At 37.8% G+C, this 5,000-nt stretch overlaps 15 non-coding genes across 15 annotated transcripts; all 15 read right to left on the bottom strand.

Annotated features, from left to right (window-relative positions):
• Positions 1-375: 375 nt before the first annotated feature.
• Positions 376-447, bottom strand: Trnap-ugg (transfer RNA proline (anticodon UGG)). Its single transcript has one exon. It is a non-coding gene; the product is annotated as a tRNA-Pro (tRNA).
• Positions 448-601: 154 nt separating this feature from the next.
• On the bottom strand, positions 602-673 carry Trnap-ugg (transfer RNA proline (anticodon UGG)). Its single transcript has one exon. It is a non-coding gene; the product is annotated as a tRNA-Pro (tRNA).
• Positions 674-826: 153 nt separating this feature from the next.
• On the bottom strand, positions 827-899 carry Trnap-ugg (transfer RNA proline (anticodon UGG)). Its single transcript has one exon. It is a non-coding gene; the product is annotated as a tRNA-Pro (tRNA).
• A 154-nt stretch (positions 900-1,053) lies between these two features.
• Positions 1,054-1,125, bottom strand: Trnap-ugg (transfer RNA proline (anticodon UGG)). Its single transcript has one exon. It is a non-coding gene; the product is annotated as a tRNA-Pro (tRNA).
• Positions 1,126-1,505: 380 nt separating this feature from the next.
• Positions 1,506-1,577, bottom strand: Trnap-ugg (transfer RNA proline (anticodon UGG)). Its single transcript has one exon. It is a non-coding gene; the product is annotated as a tRNA-Pro (tRNA).
• A 380-nt stretch (positions 1,578-1,957) lies between these two features.
• Positions 1,958-2,029, bottom strand: Trnap-ugg (transfer RNA proline (anticodon UGG)). Its single transcript has one exon. It is a non-coding gene; the product is annotated as a tRNA-Pro (tRNA).
• Positions 2,030-2,183: 154 nt separating this feature from the next.
• Positions 2,184-2,255, bottom strand: Trnap-ugg (transfer RNA proline (anticodon UGG)). Its single transcript has one exon. It is a non-coding gene; the product is annotated as a tRNA-Pro (tRNA).
• A 154-nt stretch (positions 2,256-2,409) lies between these two features.
• On the bottom strand, positions 2,410-2,481 carry Trnap-ugg (transfer RNA proline (anticodon UGG)). Its single transcript has one exon. It is a non-coding gene; the product is annotated as a tRNA-Pro (tRNA).
• Positions 2,482-2,635: 154 nt separating this feature from the next.
• On the bottom strand, positions 2,636-2,707 carry Trnap-ugg (transfer RNA proline (anticodon UGG)). Its single transcript has one exon. It is a non-coding gene; the product is annotated as a tRNA-Pro (tRNA).
• A 154-nt stretch (positions 2,708-2,861) lies between these two features.
• Positions 2,862-2,933, bottom strand: Trnap-ugg (transfer RNA proline (anticodon UGG)). Its single transcript has one exon. It is a non-coding gene; the product is annotated as a tRNA-Pro (tRNA).
• Positions 2,934-3,313: 380 nt separating this feature from the next.
• Positions 3,314-3,385, bottom strand: Trnap-ugg (transfer RNA proline (anticodon UGG)). Its single transcript has one exon. It is a non-coding gene; the product is annotated as a tRNA-Pro (tRNA).
• Positions 3,386-3,765: 380 nt separating this feature from the next.
• Positions 3,766-3,837, bottom strand: Trnap-ugg (transfer RNA proline (anticodon UGG)). The gene has a single exon. It is a non-coding gene; the product is annotated as a tRNA-Pro (tRNA).
• A 153-nt stretch (positions 3,838-3,990) lies between these two features.
• On the bottom strand, positions 3,991-4,062 carry Trnap-ugg (transfer RNA proline (anticodon UGG)). The gene has a single exon. It is a non-coding gene; the product is annotated as a tRNA-Pro (tRNA).
• A 379-nt stretch (positions 4,063-4,441) lies between these two features.
• On the bottom strand, positions 4,442-4,514 carry Trnap-ugg (transfer RNA proline (anticodon UGG)). Its single transcript has one exon. It is a non-coding gene; the product is annotated as a tRNA-Pro (tRNA).
• Positions 4,515-4,668: 154 nt separating this feature from the next.
• On the bottom strand, positions 4,669-4,740 carry Trnap-ugg (transfer RNA proline (anticodon UGG)). Its single transcript has one exon. It is a non-coding gene; the product is annotated as a tRNA-Pro (tRNA).
• Between the last annotated feature and the right edge of the window lie 260 nt (positions 4,741-5,000).

Raw genomic sequence — 5,000 nt, 5'->3', positions numbered from 1 at the left:
CAATAGTTACTTCATAGCACTGATTGTTAATATACAGTGAAGTAAGTCCATTTAATTCATATAAAGCAAGTCATTGAACAAAGTTTCTTTATAAATATCATCAAAAAGTATGGGGTTTGCTACGATCATAATGAAAAATGTAAGACATCGGGCTCGTCCGGGATTTGAACCCGGGACCTCTCGCACCCAAAGTTAGAATCATACACCTAGACCAACGGGCCAGACACAATAGTTACTTCATGGCACAGATTGTTAATATACAGTGAAGTAAGTCCATTTAATTCATGTAAAACAAGTCAATTAACAAAGTTTCTTTATAAATATCATCAAAAAGTATGGGGTTTGCAACGATCATAATGAAAAATGTATGACATCGGGTTCGTCCGGGATTTGAACCCGGGACCTCTCGCACCCAAAGCGAGAATCATACCCCTAGACCAACGAGCCACACACAATAGTTACTTCATAGCACAGATTGTTAATATACAGTGAAGTAAGTCCATTTAATTCATGTAAAACAAGTCATTGAACAAAGTTTCTTTATAAATATCATCAAAAAGTATGGGGTTTGCTACGATCATAATGAAAAATGTAAGACATCGGGCTCGTCCGGGATTTGAAACCGGGACCTCTCGCACCCAAAGCGAGAATCATACCCCTAGACCAACGAGCCACACACAATAGTTACTTCATAGCACAGATTGTTAATATACAGTGAAGTAAGTCCATTTAATTCATGTAAAACAAGTCATTGAACAAAGTTTCTTTATAAATATCATCAAAAAGTATGGGGTTTGCTACGATCATAATGAAAAATGTAAGACATCGGTCTCGTCCGGGATTTGAACCCGGGACCTCTCGCACCCAAAGCGAGAATCATACCCCTAGACCAACGAGCCAGACACAATGGTTACTTCATAGCACAGATTGTTAATATACAGTGAAGTAAGTCCATTTAATTCATGTAAAACAAGTCAATTAACAAAGTTTCTTTATAAATATCATCAAAAAGTATGGGGTTTGCTACGATCATAATGAAAAATGTAAGACATCGGGCTCGTCCGGGATTTGAACCCGGGACCTCTCGCACCCAAAGCGAGAATCATACCCCTAGACCAACGAGCCAGACACAATAGTTACTTCATAGCACAGATTGTTAATATACAGTGAAGTAAGTCCATTTAATTCATATAAAGCAAGTCATTGAACAAAGTTTCTTTATAAATATCATCAAAAAGTATGGGGTTTGCTACGATCATAATGAAAAATGTAAGACATCGGGCTCGTCCGGGATTTGAACCAAGGACCTCTCGCACCCAAAGTTAGAATCATACACCCAGACCAACGAGCCACACACAATAGTTACTTCATAGCACAGATTGTTAATATACAGTGAAGTAAGTCCATTTAATTCATGTAAAACAAGTCAATTAACTAAGTTTCTTTATAAATATCATCAAAAAGTATGGAGTTTTCTACGATCATAATGAAAAATGTAAGACATCGGGCTCGTCCGGGATTTGAACCCGTGATCTCTCGCACCCAAAGCGAATATCATACCCCTAGACCAACGAGCCAGACACAATATTCACTTTATAGCACAGATTTTTAATATACAGTGAATTAAGTCCATTTAATTCATGTAAAACAAGTCAATTAACAAAGTCTCTTTATAAATATCATCAAAAAGTATGGGGTTTGCTACGATCATAATGAAAAATGTAAGACATCGGGCTCGTCCGTGAATTTCACCCGGGACCTCTCGCACTCAAAGCGAGAATCATTCCCCTAGACCAACGAGCCACACACAATAGTTACTTCATAGCACAGATTTTTAATATACAGTGAAGTAAGTCCATTTAATTCATGTAAAACAAGTCAATTAACAAAGTTTCTTTATAAATATCATCAAAAAGTATGGGGTTTGCTACGATCATAATGAAAAATGTAAGACATCGGGCTCGTCCGGGATTTGAACCCGGGACTTCTCGCACCCAAAGCGAGAATCATACCCCTAGACCAACGAGCCACACACAATAGTTACTTCATAGCACAGATTGTTAATATACAGTGAAGTAAGTCCATTTAATTCATGTAAAACAAGTCAATTAACAAAGTTTCTTTATAAATATCATCAAAAAGTATGGGGTTTGCTACGATCATAATGAAAAATGTAAGACATCGGGCTCGTCCGGGATTTGAACCCGGGACCTCTCGCACCCAAAGCGAGAATCATACCCCTAGACCAACGAGCCACACACAATAGTTACTTCATAGCACAGATTGTTAATATACAGTGAAGTAAGTCCATTTAATTCATGTAAAACAAGTCAATTAACAAAGTTTCTTTATAAATATCATCAAAAAGTATGGGGTTTGCTACGATCATAATGAAAAATGTAAGACATCGGGCTCGTCCGGGATTTGAACCCGGGACCTCTCGCACCCAAAGCGAGAATCATACCCCTAGACCAACGAGCCACACGCAATAGTTACTTCATAGCACAGATTGTTAATATACAGTGAAGTAAGTCCATTTAATTCATGTAAAACAAGTCAATTAACAAAGTTTCTTTATAAATATCATCAAAAAGTATGGGGTTTGCTATGATCATAATGAATAATGTAAGACATCGGGCTCGTCCGGGATTTGAACCCGGGACCTCTCGCACCCAAAGCGAGAATCATACCCCTAGACCAACGAGCCAGACACAATGGTTACTTCATAGCACAGATTGTTAATATACAGTGAAGTAAGTCCATTTAATTCATGTAAAACAAGTCAATTAACAAAGTTTCTTTATAAATATCATCAAAAAGTATGGGGTTTGCTACGATCATAATGAAAAATGTAAGACATCGGGCTCGTCCGGGATTTGAACCCGGGACCTCTCGCACCCAAAGCGAGAATCATACCCCTAGACCAACGAGCCAGACACAATAGTTACTTCATAGCACAGATTGTTAATATACAGTGAAGTAAGTCCATTTAATTCATATAAAGCAAGTCATTGAACAAAGTTTCTTTATAAATATCATCAAAAAGTATGGGGTTTGCTACGATCATAATGAAAAATGTAAGACATCGGGCTCGTCCGGGATTTGAACCAAGGACCTCTCGCACCCAAAGTTAGAATCATACACCCAGACCAACGAGCCACACACAATAGTTACTTCATAGCACAGATTGTTAATATACAGTGAAGTAAGTCCATTTAATTCATGTAAAACAAGTCAATTAACTAAGTTTCTTTATAAATATCATCAAAAAGTATGGAGTTTTCTACGATCATAATGAAAAATGTAAGACATCGGGCTCGTCCGGGATTTGAACCCGTGATCTCTCGCACCCAAAGCGAGAATCATACCCCTAGACCAACGAGCCAGACACAATATTCACTTTATAGCACAGATTTTTAATATACAGTGAATTAAGTCCATTTAATTCATGTAAAACAAGTCAATTAACAAAGTCTCTTTATAAATATCATCAAAAAGTATGGGGTTTGCTACGATCATAATGAAAAATGTAAGACATCGGGCTCGTCCGTGAATTTCACCCGGGACCTCTCGCACTCAAAGCGAGAATCATTCCCCTAGACCAACGAGCCACACACAATAGTTACTTCATAGCACAGATTTTTAATATACAGTGAAGTAAGTCCATTTAATTCATGTAAAACAAGTCAATTAACAAAGTTTCTTTATAAATATCATCAAAAAGTATGGGGTTTGCTACGATCATAATGAAAAATGTAAGACATCGGGCTCGTCCGGGATTTGAACCCGGGACTTCTCGCACCCAAAGCGAGAATCATACCCCTAGACCAACGAGCCACACATAATAGTTACTTCATAGCACAGATTGTTAATATACAGTGAATAAGTCCATTTAATTCATGTAAAACAAGTCAATTAACAAAGTTTCTTTATAAATATCATCAAAAAGTATGGGGTTTGCTACGATCATAATGAAAAATGTAAGACATCGGGCTCGTCCGGGATTTGAACCCGGGACCTCTCGCACCCAAAGCGAGAATCATACCCCTAGACCAACGAGCCACACGCAATAGTTACTTCATAGCACAGATTGTTAATATACAGTGAAGTAAGTCCATTTAATTCATGTAAAACAAGTCAATTAACAAAGTTTCTTTATAAATATCATCAAAAAGTATGGGGTTTGCTACGATCATAATGAAAAATGTAAGACATCGCGCTCGTCCGGGATTTGAACCCGGGACCTCTCGCACCCAAAGCGAGAATCATACACCTAGACAAACGAGCCACACACAATAGTTACTTCATAGCACAGATTGTTAATATACAGTGAAGTAAGTCCATTTAATTCATGTAAAACAAGTCATTGAACAAAGTTTCTTTATAAATATCATCAAAAAGTATGGGGTTTGCTACGATCATAATGAAAAATGTAAGACATCGGTCTCGTCCGGGATTTGAACCCGGGACCTCTCGCACCCAAAGCGAGAATCATACCCCTAGACCAACGAGCCAGACACAATGGTTACTTCATAGCACAGATTGTTAATATACAGTGAAGTAAGTCCATTTAATTCATGTAAAACAAGTCAATTAACAAAGTTTCTTTATAAATATCATCAAAAAGTATGGGGTTTGCTACGATCATAATGAAAAATGTAAGACATCGGGCTCGTCCGGGATTTGAACCCGGGACCTCTCGCACCCAAAGCGAGAATCATACCCCTAGACCAACGAGCCAGACACAATAGTTACTTCATAGCACAGATTGTTAATATACAGTGAAGTAAGTCCATTTAATTCATATAAAGCAAGTCATTGAACAAAGTTTCTTTATAAATATCATCAAAAAGTATGGGGTTTGCTACGATCATAATGAAAAATGTAAGACATCGGGCTCGTCCGGGATTTGAACCAAGGACCTCTCGCACCCAAAGTTAGAATCATACACCCAGACCAACGAGCCACACACAATAGTTACTTCATAGCACAGATTGTTA

This window comes from Euprymna scolopes, chromosome 2 (assembly GCF_053919585.1).
Source record: "Euprymna scolopes isolate OS-2025 chromosome 2, ASM5391958v1, whole genome shotgun sequence".
In the NCBI taxonomy this organism is placed as follows: Eukaryota; Metazoa; Mollusca; class Cephalopoda; order Sepiida; family Sepiolidae; genus Euprymna; species Euprymna scolopes.
Note: the sequence above shows the minus strand (reverse complement) of the source record. Positions and strands in the feature narration are given on the sequence as shown.